The sequence below is a fragment of the Charadrius vociferus genome, unplaced genomic scaffold (assembly GCF_000708025.1).
Source record: "Charadrius vociferus isolate BGI_N301 unplaced genomic scaffold, ASM70802v2 scaffold467, whole genome shotgun sequence".
Classification (NCBI taxonomy): Eukaryota; Metazoa; Chordata; class Aves; order Charadriiformes; family Charadriidae; genus Charadrius; species Charadrius vociferus.
Genome location: NW_009649309.1, coordinates 1,255,893 through 1,276,303, shown reverse-complemented (window position 1 = coordinate 1,276,303; position 20,411 = coordinate 1,255,893).

Sequence of the window (20,411 nt, the reverse complement as noted above, 5' to 3'; positions counted from 1 at the left end):
GGTTGCAAAGGTGTGTGTGCCCGGCAGCATCCAGGGGGTCGCGGGGAGCTGCGTCCCTGGGGTACCCCCGGACGGCACAGCCTGAGGCGTGAGGGGGTGTCCAGAGGGCTGCGCCCCCTCGGAATGGGGGCCTCGGGAGGGCTGTAAAGGGCTGGGTGCGCACGGGGAGGCATGGGCATTCACGGGGAGGTGAAGGACTGCGAAGGGCTGTGTGCTTGGGGGGGCTGCGAAGGGCTGTGTCCCCAGGCCGGGGCTGCCTGGGGGGTCAGAGCATGGGGCCGTGCGCCTGGCAGGGACTCAGCTGGGGGGTCCTTTGAGTCGAGGTGGGGCTGCGTTGATGTCAAAACGGAACAAAACAAAAAAACACCCCCAAATACTGTTGTGTTTTTTTTTCTCCCACTGAACGAAGCAGTGCAGGAGCTGCCTGCAATCTTCTTGGTTGCTGTTAGGGAGGGCTTTGCCTTCCCGGCAGCCAGGCATGCTCCTTTGGGGGGGACGGGGTGCTGAGCTTCCACCAGCCCTCCCCAGCCCTGTTGCTCTCTGGGGACACACAGGGTAGCACAGGTATGGCCTGGGTCCCCAGTGGGCTGCCACGGGAGCCCCCAAAATACCTGCTGCCTGGGACATAGTTGGCAACCCTGGTGGGGTGGCTGCAGGTGACAGGGGGAGTTGGAGATGCAGCAGCTCAAGTGCCCGATTAACGGACCTGCTGCTTGCGGTTGGTTGCCCTGGCCCTTGCCTTGTGATACCTCCTTTAAAAACAACACCCAAAAAAGTGAAATCTGGCACCACGGTGAATCATGAGGTCTTTTCCCTCAAGAAATGGTTCTGTTTGTTCTTGTGTTCCAACAGAAGTTAAGGGCAACAGCTCCCTGTTGGACAAGGGAAGGAGATGCTGGGTCTGGAGCAAGGGTCTTGGGGCGCATGTCAAAATGGTGGATGAGGGCATGTGCTGGAGCCTTCTGGGGAGCTGTGTTGACCAGCCAGGGTTTGGTGCCCTGTTTTTGGTAGGAAAAGGGGATGTACTCAATCAGGACGCATGTAGCAAAGCAGGTGAAAGCATCAGGACCTTTCTGTGCCACTGCCATGCTGAGAAAGAGGAGACTGTTCGTGGGCTTGGTGCTTTAATTTGAAGCTGTGTTCAGCAGCGGCGATAGCCAGGGTTTCGTTAAAAACCTGTCACTCTAGTAAAGGGCTTGCCTTGTGCTTGGTCACTTTTCTTCCCCTCTGTTGTTGAATAAGAAAAGGCAAAACCAAGCAGTGGTGGAGGCCAATGCAAAATGCTTTCTAAACCAAAATGATTACAAAATTGCTTCTGTTGTATAACCTCGGTGGTGGCTGCATAACACCTTGCTGTTTGGAGAGCAGCGAAGTCCTGGGCTGAGCTGGCAGGGCTGCAGGCTGTGATGCCTGCCCCCAAGTTATTACAATTCACCAAGCAGCGAGGAAGTTGAAGAGCACAATAGGACCTGCTGCGGCTGTTGCTCCGTCAAGCTCCTGGGTGCTTTACAGTGTTTGCTTTTCTGCAGTATTTTTGTACTTCTGCCTTGGCTGCGTTCAAGCCATTGCTCTGTTGGATTCGAAACCACTCTGCTCAATTTTACACCCTTCTTAAGGGATTTGCCTCTGATGTACAAGTTACTTTTTTTCCTGGATGCATTTGCGGAGCTAACCTCCTCCAGACTGCGAATTTCTGATGAAATAATCCTATATCGCAACAACTTTACAATTGAAAAATAGATTTTATAAATCATTTATTTCTTTTACTTGACAGGTTCTTGTCTGTGAATGGGCTCTGCCTCTTACAGACTTTGCTTAGTAGCTTATCTGAATGATATCTTACTGAAACTACTTAGAATTTTAATTTTACTCCTTTTTTGTCCTTTTTAACTTACTAATATCTTGCATCTTACTTTAAAGGGCCTGTGAAGCATGATCTCAGCTCTTTGAAAACTGTCCTGCCTTTCAGTTATCATTTTCACAGTTGTGAGCTTCCTTCTTGTTTTTTTGTTTTTGTTTGGGTTTTTTTTTCAGCAGAAGGAAGATTGGCCAACAAATGTGTTCTGAAAGACAAGTTTATCTTTTAAAAAAACCTCAACAACTACCGAACAAGCAGGCAGCTGCATCCATCCAGCAGTATGATTTCTTATTTTGGAGCTTTACTTATAATTCTGATGGCTCCTTACCTTTATTGTTATTTAAAAATGGAAGTAGTGTTCTTAGCTAAGCTATTCGCCTGGGTGCCAGGCTGAAAAGCATTGCACGTGTCATTTCTTTTCCTGATGTCCTCCTGTCTCTTCTACATCACCCTGAGCTGCAGGACCCCATAGTCTTACCCATAGGCTTCCTTTTTTTTATCCTGATATGCAGAAAATAGGGAGATGCTTAGGAATATCTCCTGCTGGTAAATCTCGCCTTCAATGCAAGCCATAGCGTTTCACCAGCTTGGTTTTGCAAAACATCAAGTCAACTCTGTGGAGCTGGAAGAAACGTTTCAGGCTGCATTTTGCATAGATGCTCTCAGATGTGAGGTTTCACTGTCTGGGTGTTACAAGTGTTTTTCCTGTCACAGGGCAGTCTGCCTCCCTGAATCATTATGTTGCTGAGAGCAACTGGCAGAGCAAATGCAGGGGGAAGAGAGGACTCCCTTCAGCCTTTCTTTGTCAGTCCCAGCCACAGTCTCCCTCACTTGCTCCTTGTGTGGTTTAGTAACAGGGTTGTACAGGAGCTTTTCTCACAGTAAACCTCTTTTTTTCCTTTTTTTTTTTTTTTTTTTTTTTCTTAGAATTGAAATCTCACCGAAGATTGTGTGTTAAGACTGACTTTGAAACTCAAAGCCTGTTAGTCCTTCAGAGTCACACTGGAGTAATTCCTGTGCTATCCTCTCCTGCATTTTAATTACAGGAGAGAGTAGTTCAGCTCCCACAGCTCAAGATGTTGCAAGGTCACAGCTATACTCTGCAAATAAGCTTTCCCCTTGCCATCTTTTACTTGCTTTGGCAGTGCTGTGAGCCTGGGTCTCCATACCTGGGGCAAACATCATTCAAGTGCTGATGAATCTCCATTTTCTCCTTGCACTCCCTCCCTGCCAAGGACAGAGAAGTCCTTTTGCAGGTGACTGGAAAAAAAACCTGGCCAAACAACCTTACAGCTGTTCTGTGCAAAGAACAGCCCCCAGAGATGATGAAGTCGCAGTGCTGTTGGTGGAGCTTTGCGGTAGGGTTGCTTGCTATATACCTTTTAGCTTTTGGCAGCCTGTGGCATTCCCAGTTGTCCACTTTATTGGGTAGTGCTGGGATGGTTTAAGGGACTGGTTCATGCCCAGCTGCAGATTGCTCAGCAGGGCAGTGCAATAGCTGCTGTGTGATGGAAGGCAGTTTTCTAGCACATCATGATAATCTCCCATGCTGAGGTTAGCAATCTTGGCTGGTTTGCTATGATAGGCCTCACCATTTTATGTAGCAGTGGGTATTTCTGAAAAAACTATTCAGACTCAAGTGCTTGCTCTGTGATTTTTGAGGTTGAGGGGTGCTCTCCTCAGCTGTGGATTTGCTTTGACACCTTCAGCATCAGGTATTTGCAGAGGGACCAGTGCAGATTCACCTCCCTGAGTGTCTGCTTGAGCACCAGCTGTGCTTCCTGGCGCTCGGCATCCCGCCGGGTTGCTCCTGCACGTGCCATCCCCTCTGTGCTGCAGGAGAGCTAAATTGGGGTTGGGAGAGAGCTGGCAAGAGGCCTGGGTGTTCCTAGAAAGATATTGATTGCCCTGGACAGTTCGGGTTTGTTTCTTTTGTTTCCCTGGCTCTCATCACGGGGTCGGGCTCGTTAGAGGATGAAGAAACAGTGCAGGCTTTGCGGCTTGAGGCTGGAGCAGTGCCATCCCAGCCTGCCTCTCTCAAGTGTTAAGTCTGAAGCAGCCTGCCTGGTAATTCCATTAATGGGAGCCTAGTGCCAGAGAGATAAATGTAATTCCACGGTAAAGCTGACGCTCAGGCTTAAATGGAGAGGATTTGCTGGTTCTCCCGGGTGCACCGCTGTGAGTAATGTACCCCTGTATTACTCACAGATGATGTTTAAAGTCTAGATGTCAGTGTAAAGACTAGCCAGTGATAAAAAAATCACTGCTAAATCTGCATGTGAAGAAATCCTTAGTTCTGGAGCCTAGCTGTTTCTTTTCAATGGGTTTTACCAGGAATAAAAGTTTGTTGCTTAACTCCCGACACGTAGAATGACACAGAGCTAAGCAGCCAGCTGATTCAGGAGACAGCTTGCATGGGCTGTAGCTAGAATGAGCTCTCTGTGTATAATCAACACAGAGCAAAAATGATACCCTGTGTGTATCATGCCAGAAAACTTGCAAGCACATCAGAACTAGCCATGACAACTGCAAGTAGCACAAGCTTCTCCACATTTTTCGGGCATTGTGGTCCACACTTGAATTCAGAGATTACTGTCCTGGCCAGCTGTTTTCCCAGTTCGACTGCTGTTGTGTTTGGGTTTTTTTGCAGACCACATCTTCCTGTTTGCAGTTCTATAATACCCTTGTGGCATTATCAGCGAGTCTTGCATTGAAAAGGAATGGTTAATTGGGATATTTTTAGCTCTCCTTGTGGCTCAGATCCTGGAAGTCAAACACAGGAGCCAGCACCATTCAGCTTTATGCAGAGGAGCTTCCCGTGCTGCAGGCGACTGCTGAGCAGTTGCATCCGGCAGGGTGGGAGTTCACAGCGCCAATGAACCCTGGTGCTGTGGTACCCCAAAACCCAAGCAAATGAGGTGCTTGCCCCCACCTTTTGGAGCTCAGCGCAGGGTTTTCCTTGTGGGGAAATGACTTGTCCTCAATCCAAGCGGGGGGGGGGAGGAAAGGTCTGTGAAGAGGAAGCAGGCGCTTGGGATGCTCAGCCCCATCACACCAGCTTTGCCCGAGTGTCCGTTGATACAAATCTGATCTCCTTAGGACTTGGGGCCCTGCTGGCATCCTGACAGCATAATCAGAGCCAGCTTGCTCAGAAATGCATGTTTGTTGGTATATTCAGCAGTTTGCCGATGCCTCAGCTGCTGTGAGAGGTGTAGGGGAGATTTGTTCAGCAAAGTGGGGTGCATGCTTTGCCGGTGACCTAGCAGCGGCTGGGACAGCCATCCAAAGTCTGCAACCTGTTCATGTATCTCTTACTTTTCTTTGCAGTAGCTATGCAGATGTGCCTGGCTTCTTTACACACGTGCTTTGGGCCAGCTCGCTCACCAGAAATCAGCAGGATCTCATTGAGACTAGCTGCTTGGCTCAGGTTTTTAAATCTCCTGCCTTTCCTTCCCTTCAGTTCTGTTCCCTAATCAGTGGGGGTCATGCTTTGCATGCCTTTCCCTGGTTGCTAAAGCTGCAGCCTGCCAGGCACGTGGAGGGTGTGCTGTAGAAAGCTGTCCAGCAGTTACCTCGACCAAGCGTGCAAGAGCCACATCTGCCGCTCACCACCATGGTGGCAGGATGTTGGGGGGATGCAGGTATCAGTTTCGCTAGTGCTATTGCGTTTTGTCTTTTTTTTTTTTTAAAGTTTCCTCCATTTGCATTGTAGCTGACTACTCGAGTTTTAGTTTAGTATCATGGTTTTCTCTTCCCAAGATAAAATTTTTGAATGTCTTCTTTCTTGCTTTCATAGCTCTGACATCTGATTTGGGCTTGAGTGGAACAAAGTTGCACCAATAGTGAATCTTGTCAAACATTTCAATACAGAGTAGATAAGGAGGGGGTAGGTAAGAAAATGACCTGCGTGTTTAGAAATGCAGTTTCTTGAAAAACGTTGTGCCTGTGGTGTCTTTTTCTTACTGTGTCTGTCTTCCCTCCCTCCCCCTTCAGTTCTGTGAGTCAAAACTGGTTGTGAGAACATTGTTGACCGAATGGGGGGGGACTTATCAGGGAGGATGTAATATGTTTGTTTCCTCTGGGTGGTTATAAAGTGGGTCAGAAGTGTTGTGTGTGCTATTGCTGCTGATTACAATGCTAACCAGATAAAGTTACTGAAATGTTTAAAAGCATCACTATTTTCTTTGCTCCCTAACTTGCTGCATGAGTTTCACAGGGAAACCTGTATCTGATCTGCAAAGCGTTGCTTTGCTTGATGACTATTCTGGCCTAGGTGCACAGTTGAGCCACCTTCTTGCCACCCTGATACAACAGTTTGTGTGGCCTGGCACTGAATTTGTTGTTTACCAAAGTAGTTTTGAGGCACATCTGCATGCCCATCTGGTTTGCTGCATAGCTGATCAGGCAGTTGTACCAGCACAGTGGTGGAAGAATGGCCTGAGCTGCTGTGGACTGATGCCCATCACGCTGCTCTCTAGGAGGAGCTGGTAGGACCATCAGTTGGCCTCTTGGAGACTGGAAGCCTGATTGCTCTAGATATCTAGAGACTGAGCAAATGGAGCCTGGTAACATTGTCCTTCTGACTGTCAATCTTATGGTGTAAAACCCACAGCAGGCTCTGCAGGTCATGAACTGAGGATGCTGAGCGGTGCTAGAGATACCTTGAACAGCACGATGTTTGGTGAGTGATAGAGCTATGTTGCCTCAGTGCTGGGCTCTAACAAGACACCTGTTGAAAAGCCTCAAGCAACTGGACTTGGCATTAATTCATGTTGCAGTATCAGGGGGTCAGCTCCTCTGGGTCCTTTCTGAGTCTTTGAGACTGGAGACCTTCTGAAGTTGTGTCTGCTCAACTTTGGGGTGTTTGAGGGGTGACCTGATGGCTGTACTTTGGTACCTCTGTGTGGTGAAGAGATCTGGCTGGAGGCTGCTCAGGGTCTCCCGTGCTGTGAGAGAAAGACGCCATGAGATACAGCTGGTGGAATTTGAAGTTAAATTGGGAGTGCGAGTTAGAGGGATATATAACGTATAGCTGAGAAAACCAGTAAACTTCGGAAGACCTTAACCATTGAAGGGGTTGAACTTGTTACCAGCTGACATGTTTACAATGTGATTAGCTGCCTCTTAAAGTGGGGTGCTGTAATCCAGTTTCTGTGGAAAAAATTGCAGTGCCTGTGTCGGACAAGGGGCAAATGTGTGTGTTGCTTTTGGGCCCCGTCTGTAAATCTCCTCATTTATTCTGGCCTTTTGCAGAGTGGTGACAGCACAGGGAGCTTTCTTTCCTGCAGCATTGCCCTCACCGTGCTTTTAATGTCTGAGGATCCGCATGGAAATTGTTGTTCTCCTGCCCTCTCATGCACCAGCGCTCAGTTCTGTGGCAGCCGGAGCTTTTTCCTCCAGCACAGACTGGAAGGAACAGGAAGGAGACGGGGGGGGTGTCTCTGCCCCTCTTTCCAGTGGCGGACTGTTGTCAATACCCGGTGTGTCTAAGGAAACAATTTTCCAAGTCACTTGTTGGGATTTTACAGGGATCTCTTCCCTTACTGCTTTCCTGCCTTGGGCATGGAGGCCGGCTGGATCTCCACTGACCTCTTCCTGCAGTATGTCAAAGCAATTCAGTCCTTGCAGGATTAAGCAGTTATCTCCTGCAGGGTGCTGGATCCGGCACAGGGGCAGCTGGATGGACAGAGAAGTCCATCCCCAGAGAGCTCCATCCCCAGGGAGGCTGAGCAGGAGGGGGTGATTCACCCTCCAGCCATTGGCTGGGAAACATGTCCCTGGTCTTTAGTTTGTGGTGCAAACAGTGCTGCTAGTCCCTGTTCTCCGACTGCTGGAAGTGGCAGGCTTTGAAATGAAAAGACTGGGTTAGCCAGTATCCTGCTTGTGTGGGTAGAGCATGAATTTAGCTCTTGTTTTACTTCAATAAATTATATTAAGGGAAGAGCAGAAGAGGCTGTGTACCAGAGGCTGCTCCTGCTGCAGATGTCTGCTTGTAAAACTGTGTTGCAGCGTGATTCCTTTTGGTGCTGCAGAGCCACCGGGGAAAGCAGAGCTGCGGCACGGGCCAGGAGAATTCTGGGGTGGTGCAACCGAAGGGTGGCTTGATTGCTTTGGCAGCTCATCTTTTGAGCCAGGTGTGGGCATTGCTTCTATCTGTTGTCAGTGGTCACTTGCATCTCCGTGAGTGCAATGAGCTGCTTTTTTCCTGCAAGCCAAGGAGTCATGCTCTCCCCCAAGCCCCCACTGCTGGGACGTGGCATACAGGCAGCTGAAAGGTCCCCAACGTAAATGTCGCACGTGCGATGGCTCTTGTGGCCTGCGTAGCATCAACTCTGTGGTTGCAGCTAGTTGCAGCTGACATCGAAAACTCTGATCTGTAAAAATTGGCCTGAATTAATCTGTTGTGGTTGGTTTGTTTTTTTAACTTAAAACTAAGATAAGATGAATGTCTGCGGAGGTGAAAGCTTGAGCTTTGTAATAAAGTCCATGATTTCCTCAAGGATGCTTTGGGATACTTTTGGGATGTGCATATGCTCTGCATTGTAACAGTTACCAGGAAAACTGAGAATGGGGCAGTTGGAGATGCATAGCTGGTTAATTGATTTTAATGCCATGGAAACTCAATTTGAGTAGCTTTGTGCTTTTTCTGGTGCGGGAAGAAAAGCTGCATTAAGTGGAGGAGCAGCTCTGGGTATTTCTCTGAAGGGGTGTTTAAAGGAGGCTTGAATGTGAGGGTTTTAACTGTGCTTGTCTGTTCGTGTCAAGAGCTGGCGGAGTTGGTGGTTTCCGTGCAAGCACAGCAGTGATCGAAAGGCTTGCCTGAGGGCCCCGGGGCAGCTTCATCGGGAGCCCATGTGACTAATGCTGCATCAACTTAAAAAAACAAGAGCAGATTAGCTCTTCCTCCTTCACCTCTGTAAGGAGCTAGGGGTGGAGGAGCTCTGTCAGACTGCTGCTGGGATGTTTTGACGGTACCTCTAGGGATGCTGGTGCCTCAGCTCCCTCCACTTGGCACAGCTTTGTAGCATGTACTTTTTTTAGGTGGGGATCATGCTCTTGCTGGTTTTGGAGGTGAGGTAGCTGGGCAGGCTGTGAAGACTTGTGCTGACAGCCCCTCCAGTACCCAGAGCTGTACCTGGGTCCATCAGGACTCCTCCATCCAGCTCTGCACTGGAAGAGAAGTGGGATTGAGGTGGAGGGGGCTCGGGCCACCCTGTGCTGGGGACAAGCCAGTCTGTAGGAACCACGCAGGGCTGTGCCGCGCTCTTCCTCTGCACTCCTGGTGGTGTTGAAGGAGGTCACATCTCAGGATGAAGGGCTGGCTTAGAGTTTGAGCCTGTGCTTCTGTTTTTCCATCCTTATTTTCCAGGGTTTCTTTGCAAGGAATTGGAAAATCCTTTCATTGGGCTGTTGTGACAGCCTCAGAAATGTCCAGATGGATTTGAACTCTGGTGCTGCAAAGGGCTTTGCGTATTTATTTTCAGCATCCTGCTGTCCGCTTTGCTTAAGAGCTTTTGCTAGATCCTTCACATATGCTTGTCCTTGCTCCTCTTCTCCTGAAAATCATTTGAGAACACCCTTCAGCTATGGCAAAACACACACACACAAAAAAAAAGTAAATCCCCAAATCCCTTGGAGAAATTTTCTTTTACTGCTATTCCTTGGTAAGCTGTGAGGCTTGCATAACTGGTGTGTTGCTGTTTGGGTGAATCAGCCTAGTTTGGAGACCTCAGGTAGCACTTTACCAGGCTGTTTTGGATGGGTCTTTAGAAGAGTGGGTAGCTGGGCATTTTCAGCTGTGAATGGAGCCGTTGGAGGGGGTTTAAGTGAATTACCACTGTGCAAAGACAAAGGTATGATGGGTTGAAGCATCGCAGCTTGAAAGCCTCATCTAGGTTTCCAGATGTACCACTGTGCCAGCTTTCTGAGGTTGTGCTTCCCATCAGCTTTAGCTGATATCAGACTGTTCTTCTGCCAGCAATCCTTCCCCTCTATTTTCTTCTTTCAGGGATGGCTTCCAGTTGGATCAAGCAAACGATGGTTGCTACCACAAGCATAGAAATGATTGGGATGTGTAGAAGGGGGAGGACGGAAAAGGCAGGACTGTCTGTTTTGGCAGCAAAGGATAGTTTTGGATCAGTTAAGCTCATGAGTATGTGAGAGCGGGCATGGCATGCTGAAGGGCAGCTGTGTAGCTCCTGGTAGAGCACGTCCTGCTTCTAACCACAGTTTCCCTGCCTGTAAAGGAAGGGTAATGATTGCGAAGCTTGTTAGTATTTCTGGGAGGCTACAACGTTGATAGGGTCCTTTGAGGTGTACTACTGACTGAGGGTTTCATGTACATGCGGAAAATGTTCAGCTTGCCAGTTAACCCCAGGGGAGGTATCCCTCCGGGAGGACTTTGAGCACAGCTTTTAAATAAAATCTTCTGCTGAATGTATCAAGGAGAATATTGGAGTGAATATAAGTGAGAAATTTTCCACAGTGAAGGTGGTGACGCACTGGAACAGGTTGCCCAGAGAAGTTGTGGATGCCCCGTCGTTGGAAGTATTTAAGGTCTGTCTGGATGGGGCTTTGCGCAACCTAGTCTTTGAGCAAGATCCCCCTGGCCATGGCAGGGGGTTGGACTATATGATCTTTAAAAGGTCCCGTCCAACCCAAACCACTCTGATTCTATGATTTCTGTGCTTAAACATGCTACAGAGCAGGGCCTGATGTCTTAAGTGCCTCTCTGGGAGGGAGCAGGACAAATCTATCTATCCATAAGGTTTATCCTCCTGCCTGACTTGTTATAAACTTTTATCTGACCCATCTCGGGTTGAAAAGCTGTTGTGTTAGGTGCTTGTTGCAAGTACATTATCACCTTGATGACGACTTCTCAAGGTCTGTTGGCTGGGGAGCCAGCGTGTTTTTGGTAGCTCTCTTGATGTGCTGGCTGTATCTGAGGAGTTCATCATATGTGCTTGTGTCGAAGAGGGTTGCGCCTCTTCCTGTTAAAAGCAGCGCAGGCACTCAGCCTTGCTGTTGGTTATGGGGGACCAGAGCTATTTGCTTGAGCTTGAAATTGCTGGTGTTGCAAGATCATCACAGGAGGCGGGGGGGAAATTAGCATAAGCCTCTTAAGCAAAACTTTATTATTTCTCAAAGCTGGCAGGGGACACCCCATCCCCCTGTTTAGGCTTCAAAGTATGGTTTCTTTTATGGTGGGTGTATCTGCTCATGACAGGGCATTAGCAAAGCTGTGTGGTCAGGCTTGGGGTCCGGCAGGTCCCCCGGGGTCATGTGCCTGCTGTCTTGGCCAGTGCCACCCTTTTCTTTACTCTTTATGGTATGGGGGACTTCTCTGGTTGCTCCTGCTGTGCAGAGCCCTCCTATTTCTCTGCCCCGTCATTTTGCTTGCACTCTTCACTACTGATGTGGTGATGCTTCCTTCTCCTGTTGTAGGTCACCTGGTATCGCTCAGTCCTCTGACCCTATACTTCATAACTTTTTTTTTTTTAAAACTGGTGAATATTTGCCACGTTAGCTGAAATAAAACATTACCGTGTCTCTGCCAACAAGCAACATGTCGCAATGTTAAGGACAGAAAGAGGTTGCTGGGGTGATGACACTGAGAAATGCATATTTTGGTGGACAAGTTGGAGCTGCAGGAAGGCAGCAGAGGAGCTTTGCTGGCATGAGAGTACATCATGTTTTCACTTGGGATAGAGTTAACTTTTGTTACTAGCAGCTGGTATAGTGCTATGTTTTGGATTTGGGATGAGAAAAACTTGATAGTGCACTGGTGTTTTTAGTTGTTGCTAGGCAGTCAAGGCCTTTCCTGCTCATTATACCACCCTGCCAGTGGGTAGGCTAGGAGGGCACAAGAAGTTGGGAGGAGACACAGCCAGGACAGCTGAGCCCAACTGACCAAAGGAATATTCCATACCATATGATGTCATGCTCAATATATAAAGTTAGGGAAGAAGGAAGGAAGGGGGGGACATTCAGAGTGATGGCATTTGTCTTCCCAAATAACTGTTATGTGTGATGGAGTTCTGCTTTCCTGGAGATGGCTAAACACCTGCCTGCTGATGGGACGTGGTGAATTAATCCCTTGTTTTGCTTTACTTGTGTGTGTGGCTTTGCTCTACCTGTTAAACTGTTTTTATCTCAACCTATGAGTTTCTCCTCACTTTTACTTTTCCGATTCTCTCCCCCATCACAACTGGGGGGAGCGAACAGCTGCATGGTGCTTAGTTGCCAGCTGAGGTTAAACCATGACAGTGTGTCATCTATGCTCTGCATTGCCCAGAGCATGGTCATGTCTCCTGGTAGGAGCAGCCCTGGGGCGAGTGATGCCACTGGGCACTTCAAGAGGGAGTTTGGGAATGGGGGCTCATTCCCTGGCACTCAGCTTTGTTTCCAGTATGTCTGGCTGCTGCGGGACAAAATGCTTTGTCTGAGAGTTGCAGTTGCTTTGGGAAGGCAGGCCAGGCCACCTTCATATGGGTTTCATTAAATCCAGCAGCCAGCTGCACTTAAAGAAGCTACAAGCATCTCTGTTTGCCTTGCTCAGCAGTACTGGGAGGCGAGTAGTTTGAACTTTGCTAGTCATGTTTCTGCAGTGTTGTCTAGTAGTAGCAATCACATTGAAAAAATTGTTAGAGGAAAGAGGAGCTGGAGGAGGAAGGGAGAAAAGGTGGTCTGCACAGCAGCCATACTGATCTCCCCCCACATGCTGAGCCCTGGTGCAGGAGTGGGTCGATGCCAATGTAGATGAAGTCCTACAAAGCTAATACAGCCCCTTCAGATGTAAGCCATGTGAAGCTAATGTATGAATTTCCTTGCTGGGGGAAGAAAGTTGTCTTTCTGTACCTTTATAAATAAGCTGCCACTGAAGATTATTGGCCAGGTTGGATTTGTCATATTATTTCTGCCTTTGTAGAGACTTTATGTTCCACTGCAGAACAGTTTTCAGTTACTGTCTTCAAAAGAAAAACAGAAGACCCTCCTGGAGGTCGATAACACAAGTAAATAACTCTTGTGTTTTGGCTAGAGTGGTAGTGTAAAGCAATAGGGAGAACAATTATAAATGGTGATGGACAATTTGTGCTTGAGGCTGGAGTCCAAGGTCTGTGCTGTACTCTTGTGGTCTTCAGCATTGTTTTTGTCCTTAGAAATGCCTTCAGCCCTTCCATAGTGTGAAAGGAGAAAGGGGAAAATGGGGTTTGAATGGATTATGTTTTTTCGCAGTTCTTTAAATACCGGCTGGCAATGGCTGACGTGTGTGAGTCACCGGCAGAGACTGAGGAAAACAAGCAAGTCTCTTTTTGTCAGTCCAAGGTAAACCGATGCGCTGCATGAGTAAGTTTTCTCGCAGTTAATAACGAGGTTCAGTTGGCAGGAAATACGTGAGATGTTGTCGGGCTGATCCTGTACCTTCCCCTTGCTGGTTTGGTGCTTTGACTGGAGAAGTTGTCCCACCCTGTTTTCTTACCTCTCTGCACTTCCAAAGCCTCTCTCTGCTATGTTGTGCTTGCAGGTGGTTGTTCATCCACCGTGTTTGTTGCCGTCCCTGAACCGTTGCATGAACAGAACGGGAAAAGTAAAACCATATTGGATACGGTGACCTTTGCTTCAGTTGTATCATCAGAAAAACGTCTCCTTACGGCTGCTCTGAATTGTTTCCAGTAAACCATCTTTTTTTCTGGTACCTCTTCTTTGTCATGCAGCGGGCACTTTGCATGCATGCGAGGTGTTTCTGCAGGCCGTAGAGGTGACTTCTGTCACAGTTTTTGCTCAGTGCTGCTAGATGTCTTTTGTATGACTAATGTGCAAAAGCCTTATAAAGCAATCAGTGGGAAATATAAAACCATTTATATTATGAAACCATAATGATGAATCAATAATACTAACAATGAAAAAAAGGAAGCAGCCTGGCTCTGACATCAGATGGGATTCATGTGCTCTGCAAACTAGAAGAAATTGCACAAGTGCTGTGGAGCAGGAGATCAGCAATATCTCAGGGACAGGAGTAGGGGAGTTGTGCAGGTGACTGCTTCTGTCCCATTTATCAGCCTCTTTTCTGCCTCTCTACTTAGAGGTTAACTTCAGTGCATTGACTATTGAGGAGGCTTTGCAAGACAAATAGTCTTTGTTTGGGACTCATTGTCTTGCCTTTTACCTTGGCTTCCTTCTGTGATTTTGGAGAAGTCCCCTGACAGCCTCCTGCGGGGTAACTCCGCTGTGGTGCCAGGACTAGGCAGGAGTGTGTTCGGGGCAGGGATCTAACACCCTCCCATCTCTCATGAGGTTGCCTCAGCATCCTTCCCTTTCACCCAACAGTTCTTATTAATGTCACTAATTACTATTCTCTCTAACATTTACAGGATTTGCTAGTTCCTGTATGCTGATGGGGATCATATTCTGGCTCCTTGTCGGTGCCTTAAGAGAAGCTGATGCTCTGAACAGGTACATTTGCTGTGCTCCTGGCGAGGGTGAGAGAGTCTGTATGTATCCAAGAGTGAAATGTGTGCAAGGTTTGCCTTATGGGTGTGGATTGACAGATACTGTGGGAGAGACTGCTCCACAGTGAATGTTTTTTTCCATTCAGATGTGTTGCGAAAACACTCAGGCAGAAGGTGAGGTTTGCACTTAGCCTTGCTGACAGCCCTCTGAGGAAAGCATTGAAAACACAGCGTCGCTGCAGAGCAGCTCCTGGGAGGCCATGCTCCTTGCTTACACAGGCACAGCCTTTTCCTTCCCATGGCACCGTCTGGAGAACCCTGGTCGAGCTTGCAGATGTGCGTGATGCTACTGTGCCCTCCTGCTTTGCTGGCCTTTGGTAGGTTCTCTGTACTGTGCGCCTGCCCGCCGTCCCGAGTAGAGGTGGGAGGAAGCTGTTTTCATGTTAGTATCCAACCATGAACAAATCTGCTGTTGTTTTCTTAATGTATGGCAAGAACAGCCTGTAGCAGCTTATTCCTCCCTGAATAATTACTGCTCTGCTCTGCCACTGATCGCTATCAGAAGCAGTGTAGTAGTGCCTCCACTGCACTGCCTGGTGCATCCTTTTGCCTGAATTAGTAGATGTATTTATTGCTTTAAGGCATCAGTGCTCAACTGAAAAATCTCATCTGCACTCTCTGCAACTGTTTGGCACTGTAAGTGGATTGCTTGAGTTGGTTGTAGTTTCCGAGATGCCAAACATGCTTTCAGTGATGCCTATTGCTGTACTACCAGCAGGTCTGCTTGCACCTCAATTTCAATTGCTTCATTACTTTGAGGAGGAGAAAATATAGGGCTGGGTTGCTGGCTACTTTTTTGTTAACCAGAATTACGTTCCCAGCTGACCAGAGGTGTGTGTGCAACCACTGGAATTGGAATGGAATATTTTGCCATTTATGGTCCCTCAGGGGAGGTCTGAGAAGTGTATAGGTGGATGCTGCCACGGGAGCATCAATGGACAAAGAGGCGTCAGCCTGCCATGTTGAGCTTGAGCCTTTAGCTTGCCATAAAAGCTTACAGAGCAAAAGTAGCTCCTTCTGCAAATGTTTATCCCTGATGGACCTCACCCCAAAATGTCATTGCCTTGCATTTGGCCTGCTTGAGTGGCCCCTTTGATTGTACAACATAACTGTAACATGAAGCTTTCTTGATCCCTAAAAAAGCGAAATGGATTCATTATGGAAAGTGATCTTTCTTGAAAACCTGGTTCATCGGGACTGTCTGGGTGGTGCACCAAATGTGCTGGAGGAGTAGGAGTCAGGGCGGAGCTGTTTCCACCTAATTCCCCAGTTGTTTCCCAGGGTTTATTGCACCATGCAAAGAGACATGCTCTCTGTTTGGAGCTTAAAGCAGAGTTGGTTATTAGAGCACTGCCTGTGCTTCCCGGTGCTAGCCTTCTTGTACTATCCTTTTCTTAAGTTAATTTTCTAGAGTAAAAGGCCTCTTTTTATGAGGGAGAACTGTAATGAGAAAGGGAATAGCAAAAGCAGTAGTGCCTCCATTTGCTAGCAAGCTGTTGCAGGTCTGTCTGAGTTGGAGGGAGCCAACACTGAGTCAGGGCCTCAGACTTCTGGTGACTCAGGTGGCAAAAGCCCAAGTCGTTCTCTTATATGCCTGAATTGCAGTGAATTTCCTGTAATAGGGTTTTACCTCCTGTAGTGGCCATGTGGGGAGTGGTGTGTCATTCTCTTCCTCCTGTATGAGTTATGAGCAGCTTGATTCACAGGGGATGCTGGCAAGTGGTGGTGGTGGCACTTCTCTTCCCACCAAAACAGGTGGACACCTGATTTACCCCATCATCCTCAACCCCACCTCTTCCTCAACCCTAATTCTGTCCTTTTCTTCCTCCCTGTTTTTTTGTTTGTTTTTTTTTTTTTTTTGAAATGGGACCAATCACAGTAGTTGCAGTTGTCTGTTGAGCTTGATGAGATTCTCATGCAAATCTGGAGATTGTGTTCTCCTGGCAGGTCTGCTTGCATGCATTATCCACTACTTCATCGTACTGGGAAGGGATCTATTTTCTGAAACATGGTTTATTTTTAGTCAAGGCTTTCCCTGTCTAACTGGCAAAAGTTCAGCATTTGCAGCACAATTTGCAGAAGAAGCGATTTCACCAAATACTCGGGCTGGGGGAAGGGAGAGGAAATGTCGTATTAGCTAGCAAAAACGCTGAATGCTGACTTGAAAAAACAGCATGAGACTTGTGAGAGCATAAGGATGGGTAACGCAAGTTGAGAACAGCATTGTGTTTGCTGCAGTGGGTAATTCAGTCTGGGTTGCTCTTGTTTTTCCTTGCAACATCTGCTACACAGGTTGACCAAGAGAGGATGGATGGGAACTGCTGTTTGGGTTCTGGTGGTCAATGTAGCCAACCTTTTGGCCTGACCCTGAGCAGTGAGTTAGCAAACACACCTTAACTGCAGCATCTATGGGGAGAGTACGTCAATGCAGTGCACTGCACTGTACTGTTGTGCCCACACTTGGCGCCACAGGAGGCTCGCCAAGGGTCAAGCTTTGTGGTGATACAGGCACTATCAACCCCATGTTTGAGTATCCTTGTCAGATACCCTGAAATGAACAGGGTGGCGTATGGGATGTCCTGGGGCAGTGCTGCAGCTGTCTCCTCCTCTCCTGCCCAGCTGCTGCTCCAGGGACAAACTGTCTTCATACGCCTTGTTGCTTTCACCAACTGCTCCTAACTTGTGGGTCTTGAACTGGCTTCTCGCATGAACAACTACTCTTCAGAGGTGCAGAGATCTTTTCTTCTTGTTCTCATATCTCCCCTGACATTTCCACCACTCCTTTTACAGAGGCATCTTTGTTACCGTTAGCTGTTAATGCTGCAAACACCAGACATCTGAGGATGACAGCAGGGAGCAGGTGACTGTGTTCAAAGCCTTTGATACTTATTTCTCTAACAAATGAGGCTGGCTCCATGTGTGGGTACGTAAATGATTTGTTTGCTGCTGCAGGTTAACTCCTGTGGTTTGCTTTATCCCTCTCCCCACCCGCCCGCAGCAGACAATTGCACAGCAGCTTTGTCATGGTTCCATTAAGAAAACAAGTAGAAATTGTTGAGTTTCAGTTTTCTTCTGAATGTTTGGAAACCAGAAGAAAGAGGGGAAGTAGCACTAGGATTTTAGGTGTATTATGCATTTGGTCCAAGCGGGTACACGTTGCCTGCAGGTAACAGAACAATTCTTTCTTAGAGAAAGAATTGGGAATGAAACTTTTAAGTGCTGTTTCAGTCACTGGAGCAGAAATGCCATGACAATCAACGTAAGAGCACCCGTCAACTGTCTAGAGCAGTAATCTTCTGGGGGGAATTAATCTAATTTAACCTGATAAAATAATTTAGGCAATGGGGTAAGTCTCTGCCTTTTCCTGCTGCGCTTCCTGAGAAGACTGGGAAAAATGAAGTGCCGAAACCACCCTCTTCTCTCCGGGGGAGGCTTATGTTTTCCTCAGACCTGTTATTATCTTCCCGTTGAAAAACCATCTGTATCAGCTGGCAAATTAGGATTGCTTTAGCTACTCATTTTTTCGCTGGTTCCCTCGGGACTTGCTTGTTGCAAACTTATTTGCAAATCCCCTGTCCATGTGGGGTGCAGAATATCTTGCATGCATTCCAGTGTTGCTGCAGCTGTTGGCCGTGTGCTTGCCATACCCCCAATGACCTGTGGATGTAGAGGCTTCATAAGTTTGAAGCTTTTCCTTAGGGAAAGTTTGTGGGTCGTTTTTTTACTTTCTTGCTTTTCTTTCCCCTCCCTTATATTGCTAATTATTTCAGGGGAACTTCTATCTTATTAGTGCTTTTTCCCTAAGAGGTATTTAACTCCTTCCTGTCTCTTGCCCTCAGAGGCCAGAAGGACCCTGATAGCTTAGGAAAGCCAGTCTCTATTTTAAATGGCCTTAAGCATGTGCACATTCAGCTTAATTTCCTTTTACAGCAGCTTGTTACAAAATGAGCAGGAATCTCAGGGCATCCCTGGGTCAGCTTTTCTTCTGACCCTCTGGTGAAAGCAAGGAGGGTTTCGCTCCAGTGAGTGAGTGCTTGGAGGAGGAGGAGGTGTTTACCTTGAGGCTTGAGTACTCTGGGTGGAAAAATATTTCTCCTATCAGTGAATTTTTGCTGATATTGTTGAACTATGCTTAAAGTATGTGGGCATATATTGTAATCTGCTGGCAAAGACGCTGTGAAAACGGCCGTCCTGGATTGGACCAAAGGTGCATCTAAACTGCTTATGTCCAAAGCAATACCCTGTCAAGCAGTGGTGGCAGAGGAGATGGATGGAAGCTGAGCAGCCTAATTCAAGACTCCATCTGCTCTAGCCTGACTTTGTGTCTTGCAAATGTGCTGGGTTTTGAGCAAGCTGAGAGCTTCACTTGGCTAACAGCCTCCAGCCCAGGTATCCTGGCACGCAAGGAGCAGCCATGTTTGTGACCGAAAGCTGACACCAAGTGTCAGTGTGTGGTTGCAGCGGTGGGAATGCTGTCTCTGGGTTACCTGCAGTGAAGGAAGGAGTTGATTTTTGCAAGGTTCAGATCACCGTTTTTAAAATCTTTGTTTAGTGCAGATGAGCAGTTGTGGCATGAAGATCTGTTCCTTGGGAATTTCACAGTTCGTGCTTACCCAGCCCTCTAAGCATGGCAGTGCTTACTTGAGTGTCTTTCAATTTGCTTTCACATTCAGAGATCTCATGTAGCCCTCCCTCATGGAGGATCAGCATTTGGTGCCTGTATAAATTGCTCCTTGTCCCTTGAGGTTGTTCTGCTCTGCTTTGCTCTGTAATTACTTGCCACACATTGCAGGCATGCTTTTGCTGAAGTTTTTAAAAGGGAAGATAAGGAACAGTGGACAGATGGACATCTGGGAGGGCTGCTGGTAGTGGTCGGGGGAACAGTTTTAGCCCTGATCACATGAAACATACTCTCCAGGCAGTTCCCACTGCGACTCTTGATGAAGTTTCCCTTTCCTTGGCTGACTCGTTGGAAAACCTTTTCCCTCCAAGTTGGGTTTGGAAAGAGAAACACCCACACAGATGGCTGCTCTTCAGTTGTCATTCACATTGGGGTTTTTTGTGTTCCTTTTTGCATTACCCTCAGGTGAAGCCTAGACTTGCTGCCAAAAAACATATCCCCGAATTAGAACGAAACTAAACACTAAGGATATTCTGTTTTTTCTCTGTAAGCTAGAAATGCAATGGGCTATCTAATATTTTATAAGTTCATAAGGGATTGTGTTGCTTTTTCTTTTTGGCTGAGTTTCTTTGTAGTTCACTTGTTTGTTTCCCTCAGGTAAAAGATACAGCTTTCATTAAGACTTGTTTTGGCTATGTTTTGCTCCTTGCTTGAGACTGTCTCAATGGTGCCACTTTTTCCAGACAAATGCCAGTGCTCTGCTTTGGAGTCCTGCTGGTCTCATCTGATAGTGTTGTTTGGTTGGGGTTTTTTTGCATCTTAAGTGGCTCTCAGAAGCATTGCTGGATTGTTAAACAATAAGTATTTTTAGGTCTTTGAGATACTGTAACTGAAGGCAAGGGAAGGAGAGCAATAGCATTGCTGGAAGACTTGGGTTCAGTTTGCTGGTGTTTTATGAAACTGAAGTTATGGCCTCTTGCTTGGATCCCGGGTTGGGATCCAGGATGCTATGGATGACGCATTCCACATAAAATCCAGTTTTCTGACCATACAGGATGTTTGGTCTTGCATTGCTCCTGGCTTTTTAGCCAATAGGGGGGAAGCAGAGTTAAATCATGGCTGGCCAACATGCAGCTGTGGTTGGACTTTACTCCCTAAGTGCCCTTGAGAGGATGCTGGAGGGTCCTGCACTGGGCTGCCAGGGTGCAGGAAGATGACACTGAGGAAGAAGGTGGAAATGGCAACCTAGAGGCAAAGGTTTCTGATGGGCTTCTAGAATTGCTGTCCGCTTCTTTATGTTCTCTAACCCTGCAAAATTGCTGTGGCACGGCCTGTGGTAGGCTTTGGAAGACTGGAAAGATGACAGTGCAAGGAGGTGGCTGGTACTTCCAGGTGTATTAACTCATTCCTGAAATACTCTTTT